The 16483-nt window shown below is 45.9% G+C and overlaps 1 protein-coding gene and 1 pseudogene across 5 annotated transcripts in view; both read right to left on the bottom strand.

Annotated features, from left to right (window-relative positions):
- The window catches only part of BMF (Bcl2 modifying factor), an 84686-nt gene that overhangs the window by 41614 nt on the left and 26589 nt on the right, over positions 1 to 16483 (bottom strand). Inside the window, exon 1 of one of the 5 annotated variants that reach the window (XM_061611461.1) lies at positions 3739 to 3990. The exons of 3 other annotated variants lie outside the window; for them this stretch is intronic. The gene's annotated coding sequence lies outside the window, so the exon portion shown is untranslated. Of the gene's footprint in view, positions 1 to 3738; positions 3991 to 16483 lie in introns of those variants that run through there. One more of the 5 variants, XM_061611462.1, reaches the window with a different exon arrangement.
- On the bottom strand, positions 1075 to 1192 carry LOC133378517 (5S ribosomal RNA; annotated as a pseudogene).

Below are 16483 nucleotides of genomic sequence, written 5' to 3'. Positions count from 1 at the left end.
TGTGCGCTACTTGGGAGAGTTGAACACAGCAGAGCTTACTTCAGGGTCAAGATGTGCAAGTTAATACTGGGTGGCTTTAATCCTAAACATCCTTACCCTGGGAAATGTCCCATTGTCAGTGAAGATTTAATGGGTCATACTTCTTTATTTATATGCATACACACACTGCATACACAAAACTGTGCTATAAAGCTCACAGTTCCAGAATCTGCATGCACCATATCTACAGTATAAAAGGAGAGATGAAGATTGCAGATAATGAACAGTGGAATAGGAGTAAACATATATACCACTGTCTGTGGCAGTAAGAGCAATATTGTCTTGGTCCAGATTCGGAGGAGCATCATGTGATCTGCCTTTTCCTGCAAGTCACATTGGAAGCTCACAATACACATTCTGAGGAGAATCTTCTCAGCTTCTCTATGTTCTTGGGAGGTGGTGGAATGGACTCTACCATTTCAAACTGCAGGTATGGATCACATTTTTTAAGGTCGCTCTTTGTTAAAATGCCGACAATACTGCTGTTTCTGTTTGGAGGAGTGGGAGGGGCCAGAGCCTATATTTATTTATTTTATTTACATATCGACCCATAGCCGAAGCTCTCTGGGTGGTTTACAGTAACTGTATCCCTGTTATTATAAATTTTACTTATTTGAGAGAGATGTAGAATACAAAAATAATATGCATCCCTGCTGTCTGAAATAGTGCAGTCCACTTTACTACCCTAGGATACTATCGCAGCATTCTGCTACATGTATAGACTGGGCCTAAGTTGGAAGTGGAAGGATGAGTGGCAATAAACATAAAGAAGAAGAGAACTGAGCCAGTTCTATTCTAAACTATGGGGGCTGGAGGTAGAAAGGATGTTGTTGGTCCTCTTTAGCACTCCCAAGTGCTTACAATAAGCCCTACATTCAACCTTATATAGATGGATGGTTATCCAGAAGTTGTTGTTATATGCCTTCAAGTCGATTATGACTTATGGCGACCATATGAATCTTCCCCCCCCCCACATATTCATAGGGTTTTCACGGTAAGAGGTATTCAGAAGTGGTTTACCATTGTCTTCCTCTAAGCCTACAGCACCCGGTATTCCAGGCAGTCTCCCATCCAAGTACCAACCAGGTCTGACCCTGCTTAGCTTCTGAGATCAGACAAGATCGGGCGTGTTCAGGGTAGTATGGCTGTAGACGATATTCAGTAGGGTGGACCCCAAATCTCCATAAATGTCTATAGACACTAGCTGCCACTGTAGTCAGGGCCTTACACCATGTATCTCAGTAATTAAGTTAACTATAAACAACAAACTTGTAGAGGTCTATAGCAGTGATGGGGAACCTGTAGCTCTCCAGGTGTTGTTGGACTACAGCTCGCATCATGCCTGATGACTAGCCATGCTACCTGGGTCTGATGGGAGATGGAATCCAACAACTTCTTGACAATCACAAGTTCCCTCCTACTTGTTAACAAGATTCTATGCACAGTAGATCTCAAAGCCAAAGTGTTCACTCACAAAGCAATTCTGTGCATGGTTACCAAGAAGCAAGGTCTGCTGTGTTCAGTGGGGCTCACACCTAGAGAAAAGTCCCTAGAATTGATTGTGTGGTTTGGGACATTGGGCTTGGTTGTGAGAAAGAAGCTCCTGCAGGGCCCTGCTGTGCTATGAAGCTTGGGGGAGCTCCCCACTCTTTCAGGCTATCTGCTTCACAAGACTGGGAGGCTAACATACCAGTCTGTGAACCTTGGAAGTAGGACAGGATACAAATAAGTAAGCTTTAACAAGGAGAAAGTTTTTAAATGACAGAAATCCTGACTATTGAAGGATAAGAAACATATAGCCTAGGCATGGTTTGCCCTACAAATCACTTAGGAAGACGGATTGATGCTTTTATATTTATAGCATTTAGAAAATCCCAGCCTGGTCAGCAACTGGATGGGGGACTGCCTGAGTGCCCCATTTAACCAGCTCTAAATTTCCTGATAGAGCTGTTGAAGCATAACACATAATAATCCTGTCCTTTTGAAAGAAGAAAGTCAGTTCAGCAACCACCTTAAAAAAAAAATTAAAATAGTGCCGCAGTTCTCCAACTTGGAAGCACCTGTTGGGAGCTACACAATACATACATTCTTCAGTCTCCCTCCAGCATTCCCTAACAAAAACAAGAATTCAACAAAACATTACAACCACTTGCCTGCTCTTAGGAAAGGAGCAATGAGGAAGGACAGAGGGAGGGCTATAACACACGTGGCCGCCAGTTAACCAAAACAAAGCAAGCTGGACTTAGTTTTAGGACTTCACAATTCCTTTTTAACTTCTCCTTCTGTCCTGCAGGGGTATCTTTTAAGGCTGAAATGCACTGTTTCAGTTCAGGATGAGGCCAAAAGGCATTCTTACAAAACACATACGGTCGCGCACATACAAAAGAAACCCCCAAGTTATTGAGATGATTTGACAAACACAGTACTTTTCATAGCACATCTGGTACATAAAGTCATCTGATCCTTTAGTTAAGTATTTCTTTCACGGCATATTAGTGGCCAAACTACCTAAAACAAATTACTCCTTTTTTTATTAGCAACACTAGTCAAACCAGCAGGTTAAAATATCCGCTCCTTTTGGTATGTGCGTGATCTATTGCTCTGTGGGAAGAGTTCAAGATCCGTTTACTACTGATGACTCTCAAGGGGCTCAAGTATTTCTCTATATAGTGAATGATGAATTGAAATATATTCTTTAAGGCACGCCAAGAAGCCTCAGTGAAGGAAATGGTTATGAACCATTGAGATAACTGACAGTTTCTGTGGTACCACTAGCTTGCTCACTTTTTCTGAAATAAGATCCCTGCTCAGAAAAATAGTAGCTAACAGCTACAAGACGGACAGAAATCCAACACCAAGTTTTTCTTTTTAGTTTCTATCAAGCAGCTGTTTTAGAGGCACAGAAGCCTTGCCAGAAAAAAAGGTGACAACCTTCATCTGAAATTGAGCTACATTGATCATTGATACTTTTCATTCTGCTCAATCGTTCCCGGTAAAGACTTTCTTCCCTGGAAAATTAGGTGAAAAAGCGAACAAGGGATAATAATGGGTGACCTCATGAGATCCCAATTTTGTGATGTATGCAAATAAAAGTTTACGCAGATAAATATTTGTCAACAAACATTTTTCTTAATGTTAGACACTGAAATTTTAAAGCAAGATCAAAAACAAAAGCACCCTCCCGCAGGAAAATGTAGCACAGAGATTTGGGAGGGGTGTAATACCCTTTGCTCCCATGCTTTAATTACTGCTCTTTACGATTTTTTAAATAGTTGTTTTGTTTTAACATGTTTTAAAGTCTTTTGTTTTTAAGATGTTTTAAAGTACTTTTAGTGTTTTTTGTTTGCCACCCTGGGCTCCTTCTGGGAGAAAGGGTGGGATATAAATAAAATAAAATAGTTATTAGCTCACAGTACACTGACATCTCAGAGCTGTAAGCACCAAGCCTCTGATGTGTATATCTCAAATAAAGCCCTTCAGGGGATTCATTCATTTATCTAAACTTAGTCCACTTTATACTGAAGTCTAGCGAGTAACGATCGATACTAAGGAAACACAAAACCCCGTTAAAACTTCAAATGAAGATCTGATCAAAGAGCGCGATGCTATCAGGAGTGAACTCGCTTTCCGCATTCTGCGGGAAACTCTTGTCACAGATCAAATATAATACTAACCACCACCACCCCCGTCCCCACTGACCTGCTGCCCTAATTACGACTCGGCCTAGGAGGGACTGCTGTCTGGGCTTTGCGGCCAGCGAGTGTCTACCTTAGACAAGAGACAGGAATCGCCGGGATCGCGCGCTGCAAGGCGGGGATCAGCGAACCCTCAAAAGCGGAACCCTCATCTGATCTGCTGCTGCAGCGCCAGCAAGAGCGGCCAGAGGAAAGCGCGGGAGCCGGAAAGTCCCCGGGCTGCAACCTCAGGCGCCACCGCCGCCGCTAGCACCACACGGCATTGTTTCCAAAATACACTTGCTTCCTGGCATTACCCAAACAGCTGATGGGAGCCACGCCCCTCTCGTGACGCGCTCGGACGAGCTAGCCAATAGGGGTTCCTCTAGGCGCCCAGCGCTCCCACAAGCGGCGCTTGGGGCTGTCACAACGTGGCTGGTTTGTCGAGTAGGGCTCGTGATCTCCATTCACAGCAAGGCGGGCCAGGAGCCACCGAAAAACCGCTTCTGCTTCTCCCCGACTTCCGACCTAGAAGCAGCTACTCTGATGCTTTCCGAAGGTCTGGAAAAACAACTCTATGAGCCTCCCCTCTGCGCTCTCGGGGAAAGCGGCTTCACACGATCTAACTTTTTCTGGAGATGAAGAACTGGCTCTCCCGCCCACCTACGTACATGCCAGTTGCTTGGAATCCCACTGAGAGGGCATGGTAGTTTGTATTTAAATTACATGTTCCATGTAGTTGTTGTAGTGAATAGCCCTTCATAAACCAGTCCTCTCTAGATTGGTCTAATAATTTTTAAAAGTCATCTAGACAGCACAATTCCCAGTAGAGATCCTTTGGAGACTCACTCACTTCCCTCTATTGTAAAAACTCTCCTGTTCTTGCCTTTGCTTCCTGTTTTTAAACCAGTTGTAGCTCCATAAGAGGACCTGGTTTATCCTATGACTCCTCCTGACACCTCACTCCTGGAACTATTCTGCAAGACACACAAAAAGCAAGGGAAGTCACCCTGGTCCATACTGAAGTGACCAAAATCCTGCTTTCTCTTCTTTTTGATGCGGGGTGAAGACTTTTTTCTCCCCTGCTAGGCTTTTTAAAGGGTGTCGAGGTTCTGGCTGTTTAAAAGACTTTTAAGTTCTGTTTCTTTTTAATGGTATTGCTTAATCTTTGCTGTGATGTGTTTTATACTGTACTTGTTTTTATTATATTAATAATATACGACGTTTATATAGGCTATCTAGAAAATTTAGATTGTGGGGCAGCATAGAAATACCATCAATTAAGAATAGAAGTCAACTGTCCCCAATATTTCTCTTTCCTTCTTTTCTCTATCTAACAAGGGATTTTTGTGTCTGTCTGTGTCTCTCTCCCCCCCCCCAGGTTTTATACTGTAAAAAATGGGGATCAACCATTATTTCCTTCTTTGTCCCAGCAGTCCTCATGTGCAACTTGAAACCTACATAGTACCTAGCAGACATAATTAGATTACTGTCTCTTGTACTATATATATCTATATCGTTATTGTAACGGTCAGTGACCAGCATAAGGTAAAAGGAAGAAAGATACAACATAAAAATATCGGACAGGAAAAATTATCCCAATATCCACAAGAACAAAATACAATAAAATAGGATAGAATAAAATCAAATAAGGTTGTTAAAACATAAACATTATAAAATAGAGTTATGTTATATAAAAATATAATATTATAAAATAGAGTTGTCAAAAACATAATTGTAAGATCTCTTGTACTAAATGCAGACTTTGAGGCTTCAATATCAAGTTAGCTTTTCTTCCCTCCTCCCCAATGCTTTGCTTAACATTCAGTCTGATTAATTTATTTATTTATTATTTGATTTGTATCTCACCCTTCCTCCCAGCAGGAGCCCAGGGCGGCAAACAAAAGCACCAAAAACACTTTAAAACATCATAAAAACAGACCTTAAAATACATTAAAACAACTTTAAAAAGAATTTTTTTTAAAAGCTTTAAACACACCTTTAAAAAAAGTTAAAAAACCATATTGTTTTTTAAAAAAAGGTTTTAAAAAAATTAAAAAGCAATTCCAACACAGATGCAGACTGGGATAGGTCTCAACGTAAAAGGCTTGTTGAAAGAGGAAACTTGTCAAAAGGCGCCGAGAAGATAACAGATATGGTGCCTGTCTAATATTCAAAGGGAGGGAATTCCACAGGGTAGGTGCTGCCACACTAAAGGTCCATTTCCTATGTTGTGCTGAACAGACCTCCTGATAAGATGGTATCTTCAGGAGGCCCTCACCTGCAGAGCGCAGTGATCGACTGGGTATATAAGGGATTAGATGGTCTTTCAGGTATCCTGGTCCCAAGCTGTATAGGGCTTTGTACACCAAAACTAGAATCTTGAACTTGGCGTGGTAGTAAATGGGCAGCCAGTGCAATTCTTTCAGTAGTGGGGTGACATGTTGGCTATACCCTGCCTCAGTGAGCAGTCTCACTGCTGCATTTTGCACCAGTTGCAACTTCCGGACCAACCTCAAGGGCAGCCCCACATAGAGCGCATTACAGTAATCCAGCCTGGAGGTTACCAGTGTGAGGACAACAGTGGTCAGGCTATCCTGGTCCAGAAACGGCCACAGCTGTCTTACCAGCTCAAGCTGGTAACAGGCCCTCCTAACCACTGAGGTCACCTGGGCCTCTGGCGACAAAGATGGATCCAGGAGCACCCCCAGACTACGAACCTGCTCTTTCAGAGGGAGTACAACCCCATCCAAAGCAGGCAACTGACCAATTATCCGAACTCGGGAACCACCAGCCTACAGTGCCTCTGTCTTGCTAGGATTCAGACTCAGTTTATTGGCCCTCATCCAGCCCACTGCCGAGTCTAGGCAGCGGCCAAGGGCTTGCACGGCCACTCCTGATTCAGATGTTATGCAGAAATAGAGCTAGGTATCGTCAGAACTCAAAAGCTTACTCACTGCTTTGGAAAACTTTGGCTGGTTGTAATAAAGGTATTGCCCATCTACAGATTGGAAGTATACACAAGTATGTCTCCAGTCATTCCTTGCCTTACTACTACCCTGCTCCTGTGTCTCCCTTCTCCATGGTGGCTTCCCCATTGTCAACATAAATTTGTAAACTCCATGGGATCTCTGTAATTGCTTATGAAACTGTAAAGGACAATGCACATTGATACAGTACCATCAATAGTAATGTTTATTCAGAAGTAAATCTTACTGAGTTCAATGAGAGCTATTCCTAAGTAAGTGTCCTTAAGAGTCTTTGGCCAAGTTCTTAGGATTCAGGCTGTGTATATACCATACACTTAAAGCATATGACCCCCCAAAGAATTCTGGGAACTGTAGTTTAGCCCTCCCAGAGCTAGAATTCCCAGCACCCTTATGTCAGGCCCAGGATGTGACTCAGGAACCAGACCAATGGCTGTAGTTAATTCGTGTTTTATTAGGGTAATGTCCAAACAAAGACTGTGTTTTCTCATGAAGCAATACAGGGATACAGGTCCTGCGGCATTGGGAGAAAGTTGACAGAGCAAGGGACTTCTTCCCGCCTGTTCTTTAAGAAGGGGCCAAACGGGCGTGCAATCTTTCGCTCCTCCTTAACTGCCCCTCAGGTACTGCCCGCCTTCCCCCCCTTCTCTCCTGTCTTTTCAGCTGTCTGCGTGTGCGCGGTGAGGGGGGAAGCATCACCCCCTCCTCTTCTGAAGTTTCCGATTCCAGGATGGGGGATAGGGGAGGGGCTGATGGTAAACTGCCTCCCCGCTTTTCGGCTGTGAGCAGCCCTCCCTCTTCCCCCTCTTGCTCTGAGCCTGAAAGAGGGGGAGGCGTGAGAATGTCCAGGGAGGGCTCAGGCTCCCCGTTGCTAAGCGACCTTATCACTGGCAGTTCCTCTGTTTCGTCTTCGCTCCAAAGGGGGGAAGTTCCTCCCCCTTCCCTCTGCCATCCATCCGAATACTCTTCTCCCAACTCTCCGGGATCCAGCTCCCCGGGATTGGGACCCCAGCTCTGCCTTCCGACACCATCCCCCCTCCCAGGCTGTGCCCCCCTCCCCTTGTCTGGCTTGGGACGGTGGGGAAAACGTTGATGGAAAAGTTTTACCAATTCTGGAGCATGCACATCAGCTGCATCTTCCCATGATCTGTCAGCCACCCCATAGCCTTTCCAGTGAATCAAGTACTGCAGCTTGTGGCGTCTGATCCTGGAATCTAAGATCTCCTCAACTTCAAACTCAAGGTGCTCATTTACCAGGAGTGGAGCTCCGGGAGGTTCCTCCGGCCGTAACTCACTGGGAGGGGCGGCTTTCGTTAAGAGGGATTGATGGAACACAGGATGTATTTTAAACGTGTCAGGCAGCTTCAGTCGGTACGCCACGGGATTGATTTGAGTTTCTATTTCGAAAGGACCCACCCTCTTGTCTTGTAATTTTCTACATTTGCCCGGCATCTGGAGGAAGTGGGTGGACAGCCATACCTGGTCTCCCAGTTGAAGGGGGGGGGCCCTCCTTCCTGTGCAGGTCAGCAACTCGCTTGTACTCCGTTTTGGCTTCGTTTAACTGCTGTTTTAGTGTCTGTTGCAATTCCTTAAGGAAGTTCTCAGCTACCGGTACCAGCATTCCTTCTGAGCTGCTTGGAAAGACTTTAGGATGGAATCCATAATTAGCGAAGAACGGGGTTTGTTGAGTGCTGGAGTGCAGAGAATTGTTGTAGGCGAACTCTGCAAAATGCAAATATGATACCCAGTCAGTCTGTTGATAGGACACATAACTTCGTAAATATCTTTCCAAAACGGCGTTCAAGCGTTCCGTCTGCCCATCTGTCTGGGGGTGATGGGCGGAGGAGAGTTTTAATTCCGTCTGCAACTGTTTCCACATTGCTCTCCAAAATTTGGCTGTGAACTGAGTTCCTCGGTCTGAGACTACGCTGTTTGGCAATCCATGCAACCGGTAGACTTCTTTTATGAATAACTTGGCCGTTTCTTTAGCCTCTAAGGCCCCTGCACAAGGAAGAAAGTGTGCCATTTTGGTAAGTAGATCCACCACTACTAAGATGGCTGTCATTCCTTGGGACTTGGGTAGATCAGTTATAAAATCCATGGAGAGGTCCTTCCAGGGTTCGTGTGGGACAGGCAACGGTTGTAACAGTCCTGCTGGTGTCCCTGTTTGTGTTTTTGTCCACAGACAGACAGAGCAGGACTTTACATAACTCTCAATATCCCGACGCATTTTAGGCCACCAGAAGTCCTTGGCCACGTTCTGAATGGTCTTGTAAATCCCAAAGTGTCCCGCTGTGATGGAATCATGACACTGGCGTAGGATTCTGAGCCTTAATTCCCCTTCTGGCACATATCTGGCGGTTTTGAACCATAACAGTCCATTTCTCCAGTGAAAGGTTACTTCTGAGTCTTGACCTTGTCCCGTCTCCTGCTGATATTTTAGCATGTCTGCATCTTCTTGTTGTGCCTTTTTGAGTTCCTCTTCCCATGAAGGCTGGCATACTCCCAATGTTAATTTCTCTGGCGGGATTACGTACTGAGGCTGGTCCTCGGATTCACTTTCTTTGTATTGTGGCTGTCTGGATAAGGCATCCGCTCTCTGGTTTTTGGCTTGGGCATGGTAAGTAATCTGGAAGTTAAACCTAGTGAAGAACTGGGACCATCTTATCTGTCTCTGGTTCAGCTTTCTGGCTGTTTGGAGGCTTTCAAGATTCTTGTGGTCGGAGCGCACTTCAATTCGATGAGAGGTCCCCTCTAGGTATTGTCTCCAGTTTTCAAAAGAGTCCTTGATGGCCAGCAGCTCCTTCTCCCAAACTGTGTAGTTCTTCTCTGCAGGCTTTAACTTCCGAGAGAAGTACGCACAGGGGTGCAGCTCCTTCCCTTCTTGGTCTAATTGTAGCAGGACCCCCCCGATGGCAAAATCTGAAGCATCTGCTTCCACTACGAAAGGGCGGTTCGGATCAGCAAAGCGCAGAATGGGCTCAGTAGCAAACCTTCTCTTCAGCTCCTCAAAGGCCTCGGTGGCGTTCTCTGTCCATTGAAACTTCTTCTTCCCCCTTAAACAGTCAGTCAGAGGAGCTGTTAATTTGGAAAACCCTGGAATGAACTTTCTGTAATAATTGGCAAACCCCAAAAACCGTTGTACATCCTTTTTGGTGACAGGTTGGCCCCAGTCCAATATGCAGCTTACTTTCCCTGGGTCCATCTCCATGCCTTCCGCTGAGATTCGATATCCAAGGAAGTCTAGAGACTTGAGGTCAAATCCACATTTCTCTAATTTAGCATACAGGTGATTTTCTCTCAGTCTCTTCAACACCGTCTTCACATGCTGGTCGTGGTCTTCCTGGTTCTTTGAGAACACCAGGATATCATCTAAGTAACAGATTACATACGTGTCCAACAAGTCTCTAAACACGTCGTTCATGAATTTTTGAAAAATTCCTGGACTTCCACAAAGTCCGAACGGCATGACCAGGTATTCATACTGTCCGTAAGCGGTCAAGAATCCTGTTTTCCATTCATCTCCCTCCTTCATTCTGATCAGATTGTACGCTCCTCTCAAATCCAACTTCGTGAAGATTTTTGCAGAGCGCAGTCAGTCCAACAACTCTGAGATCAGGGGCAGCGGGTAGCTGTTGGGGATGGTGATCTGGTTCAATGCGCGATAGTCGTTACAGGGTCTGAGTTCCCCCCCTTCTTTTTCACAAACAATAGTGGCGCTCCAGCAGGGGATTGTGAGGGGCGTATGAATCCTCGCCTCAGGTTTTTATCCAGGAATTCCTTCAGGGCCTCCCTCTCATTCTCTGTGAGAGAGTAGATTCTCCCTGATGGGATGCTGGCTCCTGGCACTAGGTCAATCGCACAGTCGTAAGGGCGGTGGGGGGGTAAAGTCTCTGCCTCTTTTTCATCAAACACATCTTTGAATTCTTCATACTTTGGCGGCAGGGTCACTTGCTCGATCTCTTGCACTGCCCCCGCTAAGGTGTTCTTGATTCCTTCAGGTTGACAGTTCTCCTGGCAATACTGTGAGGTGAACCACACCACCGCCTCCTTCCAACTTATTTTGGGTTCATGCTTTGCTAGCCAGGGCATTCCCAGAATCACCTCAAAGTTCGAGAGATCTGACACGTATAGCGAAATGAACTCTTCGTGCCCAGGGATTTGAAGTTTCACTTCCTCCGTGGCTTGTGTCACCCCTCCTGACTTCAGGGGTCTCCCATCGATAGTCTCCACAGCTAGGGAAGCGTCCAGTTTCCACCGGGAAATTCCATGATGCTTGACTAACTTTGCATCAATAAAATTTGTGGAGGCTCCACTGTCAATTAAGGCAGTGGAATTAAACACCACTCCTCTGGAAGTTGTAATCCGAATAGGCAAGACCAACACCCCCTTTGAGGGAGGTTGGATCGTTGGGGGGCCTTTATACAACGCTGCCCCCAGTCCACCGGCCTGCACGTGGACTGGGTGTTCTAGTTTCCCGACGGCTCGGCTTTCCCCCCTTTCAGTCCACAGTCTCTGGCCACATGACCCGGCTTTGAACAATAAAAGCATAAACGTTCCTGGCGTCGTCTTTCCTTTTCTTCTTCCGACACTCTTGGCCTAGCCCCTCCCTGTCCCTCAGTTGCATTACCTGCCATCCCTGCAGTGGGAAGGGTCTTGTTGCGGGATGCCGAGGCTGAGTATCTCGGGACCTCCTGCTTCCTTTCCAGGCGCCTTCCTTCCATCCGGTGATCTATCTGTAGGCATAGCCGGATGAGCCCTGGTAGGTCAGCGGGGGGGGAGGTCCTGGCCAACTCATCCAGGATTTCAGCATTTAATCCACATAAACATCAGGGCGGCGTCATTGTAACCAGTTTCCTGGGACAGAATTTTAAAAGCGTTAGTGTACTCGGAAACAGTCCCTTTAGCTTGCTTCAGAGCGCCTAGTTGCCGCGCTACTGTTTCAGCCCTTTGCGGGTCTTGAAACATCTCGGTCATCTCCTGTATAAATCCTCTGTACCTTCCTAAGACAGTATCCTTTCTCACGAGATACGGAGTCACCCATTTTGCAGCTTCTCCCTCCAGGAGGCTAATCACGAAAGCTACTTCAGCCCCATCGTCTGGAAATTCCGTGTGCCTGACATCCAGATATAACTCACATTGAGCCACGAAGGTTGCCAACTGATCACTTTGTCCCGCGTATTTTGGGGGCAATCCAATGGGAACCTTTACTACGGCAGCTGGAGGGGCTGTTCGCATCTGGTCTATCGTGGCCTTCAAGGTTTGATTATCCGTCTTCAGCGCCTTGACTGCTGCTAGCAGGGCTTGAACATCCGTCTGCAAATCAGCTACCTTAGTCCTCAAGAGTTCCACTTCTTCCATCTCAGAAGTGGGGTTCGTCCCCCCCGCTGCTCCCTTTGACATCTTGTCCCAGTCAAGTGAAGAGAGCGTTGAGGGTGATTTAGGTGGCTCTGTCAAGCTGTCAGGCCCAGGATGTGACTCAGGAACCAGAAAAATGGCTATAGTTAATTCGTGTTTTATTAGGGTAATGTCCAAACAAAGACTGCGTTTTCTCATGAAGCAATACAGGGATACAGGTCCTGCGGTATTGGGAGAAAGTTGACAGAGCAAGGGACTTCTTCCCGCCTGTTCTTTAAGAAGGGGCCAAATGGGCGTGCAATCTTTCGCTCCTCCATAACTGCCCCTCAGGTACTGCCCGCCTTCCCCCCCTTCTCTCCTGTCTTTTCAGCTGTCTGCGTGTGCGCGGTGAGGGGGGAAGCATCACCCCCTCCTCTTCTGAAGTTTCCGATTCCAGGATGGGGGATAGGGGAGGGGCTGATGGTAAACTGCCTCCCCGCTTTTCGGCTGTGAGCAGCCCTGCCTCTTCCCCCTCTTGCTCTGAGCCTGAAAGAGGGGGAGGTGTGAGAATGTCCAGGGAGGGCTCAGGCTCCCCGTTGCTAAGCGACCTTATCACTGGCAGTTCCTCTGTTTCGTCTTCGCTCCAAAGGGGGGGAAGTTCCTCCCCCTTCCCTCTGCCATCCATCCGAATACTCTTCTCCCAACTCTCCGGGATCCAGCTCCCCGGGATTGGGACCCCAGCTCTGCCTTCCGACACCTTAGCAAACTAGTTCCCAGAATTCTTTGGCAGAAATTCATTGCTTTAAACTTAAGGTGTGTATGCAGCCTTCCTCCCTTGAAATGTGGCCGTCCCTGGAAGGCTTGAGCCCAGTTTAAGGTGGGGTGGGGAGCTGTTCTGCATAGCAACACCTCCTCCTCCTCCCACTACCCTCTATCACTGGGTGGTGCGGCAGAGAAGATTCAGGAAGCAATGGGTTGTAGTCAGCTAAGGCCTACTCAGAGCAGAGGCATTGAAATCAATGAACCTAAGTTACTGGTGTATATTCACTTTTGTGGGTCTACTCTGAGTAGGGGTAGCCTCAAATACCACCCTATGGTTGTAAAGAGTAGCTACCACTCTTTCTGATCACTCACCTGCCCTCCCCCTTTGGGATTCTCTACCTGCTTTCTCGCACTGTCTCTGGGCAGTCAGGACAGGAGAGGGCCTAGAAGTGAGTACTCGAAAGCTGTGGCTGCTTGATACAAATGCAGTGACAGGCCTCTGCTTGCTCACCCTTCCAATTAATTAATTAATTAATTAATTAGTCGCTCATCTGGCTGGCTGTCCAGCCACTCTGGGCGACGTACAAAATAAAAACATACAAATACATTAAAACATTAAAAATCTCAACAATAATAATAAAACCTAGCCCACCCCAAAAGCCTGCCCGAAGAGCCTTCCTCTCTTTGGGTAGTAAAGTAGGGAGGATTTGGCTAGGGGAAACAATCCCCACTGTTCCACTGTCCAGAGGGAAAGCACAGGTGAGTGGTCATGCCTGTTTTCTTCCTTTGTCACTGTGGTGGTAGCCATTAGAGTCAGTCCTCCATGCTGCAAGGGCAGAGAGTAAGCGGGCAGAGGTAGCAGCTTGGATGTATTTTCTCTCTGGGCAGTGCCGTAAGATCCAGTCTTCTTCATCAAGCTGCCCTGCGAGTGTCCTCGTGATCTGCCACCTCTGTGCAGTTGCTTGCCTTTTCTTCAAGGCAGAGTAGGGCGGGTGGGGCTGCCTGGAGGGAGCATCCAACAGTATGTTTCCCATGGTCCTCTGTAATTTGGAACGTGCCCAGTTGAAAATCATTGTCCCATCTCCAGCAGCTTTGTCCCCATTGGAGTTTACTATGCATTTGCTGTTTGCATTCCCATTGAATTTACATAGTCCACATGACATTACCCTCAACCAATATCAGTCTTGATGCTTTTCCCCTGTAATTTTGGGTTTACCCAATACAGGGATAATTGGGATAATAAGTTGGGGGAAATCAGGCTCCAAACCCTCCACTCGAGATTGCAGAGATAAATTCTGGATTAGACCAGTGGCCATCTAAACCAGCATCCTGTTTTCACAGTGGCCAACCAGATACATATGGGAAGCCCACTAACGGGACCTGAACACAAGAGCACTCTCCCCTCCTGCAGTTTCCAGCAATTGGTATTTGGAAGTATGCTGCCTCTAAGCATGGAGGCAGGGCATAGCCATTGCGGCTAGCAGCCACTGACAGCATTATCCTCCATGAATTTGTCTAATCCTCTTTTAAAGCCATCTACAGTGCCTTGCAAAAGTAATCAGACCCCTGACCAATGCTCTCATATTACTGAATTACAAATGGTACATTGTAATTTTGTTCTGTATGATATTTTATTTTGAAACACTGAAACTCAAAATCAATTATTGTAAGGTGACATGGGTTTTATGTTGGGAAATGTTTGTAAGCAACATAAGAAACTGAAACAAGTTGCTTGCATAAGTATTCAACCCCCACACATTAATATTTGGTAGAGCCACCTTTCACTGCAATAACAGTTTAAGTCTTTTGAGGTAGTATGTACCAGCTTTGCACACACTGTTGAAGGGATTTTGGCCCGTTCTTTTTGGAAGATTTGCTCCCGGTCATTCAGGTTGGCAGGGCATCGCTGGTGGACTGCAATTATCAAAGAGCGCCACAGATTCTTAATGGGATTGAGACAGGACTTTGACTGGGCTACTGTAGGACATTCACTTGTTTGTTCTTGAGCCACTCCAGTGTTGCTTTGTCCTTGTCCTTGGGAACATTGTCCTGCTGAAAAGTGAATTTCCTCCCAAGCCTTAGTTTTTAGTGGGCTGAAGCAGGTTTTCTTGCAGTATTTCCCTGTATTTTGCTCCATCCATTCATCCTTCAATTTTAATAAGATGCCCAGTCCCTGCTGATGAGAAGCACTCCCACAGCATGATGCTGCCAGCACCATACTTCACTGTAGGGATGGTGTGTCTTGAGGCATGGGCACAGTATTAGGATTGCACCACACACAGCACTTTGAGTTTTGGCCAAAAAACTCTATCTTGGTATCTGACCACAAAACCTTTTCCCACATCGCAGCTGGGGCACTCTCATGCTTTCTGGCAAACTCCAGACGTGCTTTCATATGGTACTTTTTGAGTAACGGTTTATTTCTTGCCACCCTCCCATACAAGCCAGTGTTACGCAGAGCTCTTGATGTGGCTGACTGGTGCACCATTACTTCACTCCTAGCCACTGAACTCTGTAGTTCCTTCAAAGTGATTGTTGGCCTCTCTGTGGCTTCTCTCACAAGTCCCCTTGTTCAAGCACTGAGTTTTGAGGGTCAGCCTTTTCTTGGCTGTGCCTGGGTGGTGTGATGCAGCTTCTACTTCCTGCTTATTGATCCAGCTGTGTTCACTGGAATATCCAAACACTTGGATATTATTTTGTACTCTTTTCCTAATCTATGCATTCGTATTACATTATCTCTCACATCTTTGGTCTTCGTTTTCCTTCAGATCCACAGCCTGACCAATGACCCTTCAACTTCAACAGTGGGGTTTTTATCCTGACAATGTGATAGTAACTTTAATGGTTCACAGGTGGAGGCCAGTGGTAAGGTAACTGTGTCCTCGATAGGGCAATTTCTTTCATCTGTGTAAACTGGGAGCTTCCACAGCACAGGAGTTGAATAGTTATGCAAGCAACATGTTTCAGTTTTTTATGTTTCTGACAACAAACATTTCCCAACATAAAACCAATGTCACCTTACAATAATTGATTTTGTGATTCTGTCCTGGTTGGGGAAATGTTTTTAAAAAACAAGATGCACACAGTTATCTGCGCTCATGCCATTGATACTTAATTGGCATAAACGAAAAAGTGGATTGACAGCTAAATAATGCTCTAATGTCAACAAGCCCTACACGTCTGTTGACACTCTCAGACTACAACCCTAAATGCACTCATTAGGGAATTAGAAGTAATTTCCACCAATGGGGCTGAGTAAATATGCACCATCACACAGATGTTTAAAAGATCAATGAGGCAAGACTTAATTTGCAGGTGCTATTCCAAGGCTCTAGGTCAGGAACAGTGAACCTGGAGTCTACCAGATGTTACTGGACTCCAACTCCCACCATGCCCCGCTGGCATGGCCAGTGATCAAGAAGTTGTAGTCCAGCAACATCTGGAGGGCACCAGGCTGGCTACCCGGTTCTATAGGCTTAACAGTTCTAGCTTTGATAATCCTAGTCACTAATACCCAGGACAGAAATCCAGAACTTGGTACCCAGTACATATTTTTTGATTTCTGAGATTTTAAATTTTGAGGTTTAATCTGTATTTTTACAAGTGTGTATAGTGTACATTTTTATCATTGTAAGCTGCTTTGATATCTAGGTGGTGAAAAGCAGGATATACGTTTTTTAAATA

This window comes from Rhineura floridana, chromosome 2, assembly GCF_030035675.1.
Source record: "Rhineura floridana isolate rRhiFlo1 chromosome 2, rRhiFlo1.hap2, whole genome shotgun sequence".
Lineage (NCBI taxonomy): Eukaryota > Metazoa > Chordata > Lepidosauria > Squamata > Rhineuridae > Rhineura > Rhineura floridana.
The sequence above is the reverse complement of the archived record's forward strand: the minus strand, read 5'-3'. Positions and strand labels throughout refer to the sequence as shown.